Source organism: Myotis lucifugus, unplaced genomic scaffold (genome assembly GCF_000147115.1).
Source record: "Myotis lucifugus unplaced genomic scaffold, Myoluc2.0 scaffold_131, whole genome shotgun sequence".
NCBI classification, from domain to species: Eukaryota; Metazoa; Chordata; class Mammalia; order Chiroptera; family Vespertilionidae; genus Myotis; species Myotis lucifugus.
The window spans coordinates 3,106,444-3,109,544 of NW_005871179.1; positions in this window are offsets into that span (position 1 = coordinate 3,106,444).

The window sequence follows — 3,101 nt, forward strand, 5'->3', positions numbered from 1 at the left end:
GCATGATGGTCCTGGAGCTGACTTGGGCCGAGCCAGGATGAGCAGAAAGTGCCCTGGGAGCACTGCACAATCTCCCTGTCCCTCTCTGAGGGCGAAGATGACCTAACTCTGACCCTCTCCTGGGCTCCCTGCCCCTTTGGTGCCCAAATAAAACCCGCTTCCGCCTCTCTGTGGCTCTCTCAGTTCTCCCCATTCCCACACAAGGAGTTAGACTGAGCCCAGGGGTTGGGGGCATCTGCTGTCACCCCCAATCTCCCCACTGCACCCATTCCCACCCATGAACCCCCCAGTAGGGTAGACTGGATGAACCAGACCTGGCTCCTGCTCTCCAGACTCTCACAGTGATAGAAAGAGAAAGGCAGAGATATACTTCAGCTCAGTAAAATGCCGCGGGGGTGGGGGAATGATGACACTGGTTTCTATGAGGCACAGAGTCTTCTGGGCCAGAAAAGCCTACAGGAGGGGTCCCTTGAGCTGAATCTTGATGGGTGAGCATCAGGGAAGGCACACACGCGGCACAGCAGTGCAGGCAGAACTGGCAGCGTGGAGAAAGGTTTGGTGATTTGTAGGCGGAAATGGTCGTCTCACTGATGGAATGGTGAGACTGGCAGCCAAGTGGACTTGGACTAAAATGAAGCTAGCTGGGCTTGGAGCTTCAAAGAAAAAAAATTTTTTTTGCTTCCAAGAGTTTGAAGGCCAAAGTAGGGAGTCAGACATTCTCCAGAAGGAAGTAGGGAGACACGGACAGGTTTAAAGCAGGGGAGGGACATGGTCCCGCCAGGGCATCTCCAAGCCTTGAGCCCTCCGGGGTCTCAGGTCCACGCTGGCGGGCAATGAGTGGTCTCCAGCCCTCAATCAGTCCCAAGGTGCCTGGAACCTGTCGCAGTGCTCCCCCTTATACACGCTCCCAGCTCCCACGCAGGACAGTCCCAGCGCTGTCTTCAGGAGCCCCTCCTCTCTAGTGGATCCCGTCTAATCCTGTGGCTTCAAATTTGGAACACCCTCCCCCCCCAACTCCTCTGAAGTCCAGGTTTGCTGATCCATTCACTGCAGCCTGTGTCTCCACTCTAATAAGCATCTCAAACTGTAACTCTGAGGCTGCACTCAGACTCCCCAGCACCGAGAAGATGCCGTGTGAGAAGTGCTGAGGGGGAACCCTAAGCCCAGAGGTATGGCCCTATGTGGTGGGGAGAGCCATTCCTTCCTCCTGGGGCATCTGAAAGCCCTCAGGAGTGGTTTGGTCTGGGTTTTAAGAGGAAAGTAGAAACTCAGCAAGCAGAGAAGTGGAGAGGCATTCGAGGTGGAGGGAACAGCATGTCCCCGGCCCTGAGGTGGTCGAAGCTCAGCCTCTGAACTAAAAAATCCAGTAAATCTGAAGTTCAGTGGACTGAGGAGAAAATGAGGACAAGGGGGCCAGGAGCTCAATCTCTCAGAGGCACCGGGGGAGGGCCACCGGGATGCCAGGCCCCTTGTGCGGACAGAAGGGAAGGAGAATTTGTGGATGGACTGGGAGGGGACAGACAGATAAAGTATGTGCTGGAGGGGGGCTCCAGGGGGTGTCTTTCTGGGAAAAGTCACTAAAAGGAGGTCCCAGGGGGACACCTTGGGGTGCAAGACAAGAGAAAGAGAATCCTCAGGGTTCTGGAGAGAGGCAGATTCCTTTACCATTTAAGGAAGATATTGAGCCAAATAAATCTCCCTCTGAGCAATTCAGTATCTGGTCAGTCTGGATCAGCCTGATCAGTCCCTCTACCACCTGCCCCAGAAGATTGTTGATGGAGAGACTGCAAGGTTTTCTCAGGGTGGTCCTACCCTCATCTCCTCTCCCCGGGGCAGGGAGGGAAGAGAGGGAAGGAAATGGGCACACTGTTGAGTGCTAACTTTGTGTCAGGCCTTTGCCTGGCGTGTCATGTAATCGAATCTAGGAACATTGTTGAATTTCCCGGGTGCTCCTCGTCTCAGGAGCTCGGTTTTACAGGCTTTACTGGCTGGCACTAGCTCATTTATCTCACAGTAGCCCTAAGAAGTAGATACTGTTATTCCCATTTTACAGATGAGAATACTGAGGCTCAGAGAGGGCCTAAAGAGACACACAACTAGGACATGATGGAGCCAGCTCTTCACCACCACAACTGGCTCAACACAATAACTCACTGAACCCTTTCCACAACCTGAAGTGGCACCCAGCGCCCTCATTTTAGAGTGGGCATGGTGAGGGTCAGGGTGGGGAAGAGTCTTGTTAGGGTCACAAAGCTGGAAGATAACCGTAATTTGAATCCAGATCATTGGAGGAAGAGGCTGAATGGGAGAGGTGATGAGCAGTGTGGAGAGAAAGGGGTGGGACTGGGGACTGGTCTGGGAGAGAATTTTAGTTTCCCTTTTAAAGGGACTTCCCCTAAATGGGGGTTTTTGGCTGGAAAGTTGTAAGCAATCCACATTCCACCTCTTCCCCAACGACACTCAGAATCTAAAAAGAAACTGAAAGTTGGGAAAGTGGAAGGGAGAGGTTCAGGGCAGCCCAGAAAAACAGGATTGAATTTCTGGTGACTTCATCAAGCCTGGGGAGATATGTAGATGAACTGAGATTACACACCTCTTGGCTATTGGAGAAACAGCCAGAGAAACGGCTCTGGGACAGTGCCTGGGCTGGGCCCTGTGCATTACGCAGCCCCCCCCCCTCCTTTATCTGATGCAGAATTGGTGTGGGACTCCTAGAGGGGAGGCAGAGTCTGAGGGGAGAGACAGAATGTGTTGGGAAAGATTGTAAGAAGTTATATTTTCTACCTGAAAAAACCCCGGGCATTTATTGCCCGGTTCCTCGTCCGGCGCTAGTAGAGCTTTAGGGAATGTCCACTGTTGTTTCCACTGTCCGTCTCTTTTCTCGAGTGGTGCTGTTTGAGCTCTGGGTATGGATGCAGCGGGGGAGGGAGGAGCTGTGGACGTCTTAGCTGCTGGGGCTACTCAGTTCGTGTCTAATTAGAAGCTTGTCTCAATGAAGTTGGTGAGTCTGTCTTATTAGATTTGATTTTTCTTCTGCATATAAGCTAAAGAAGTTACGACTAGTTTGCCCTTTGCTCTTGTGGGTATAAAGACGTAGTGTT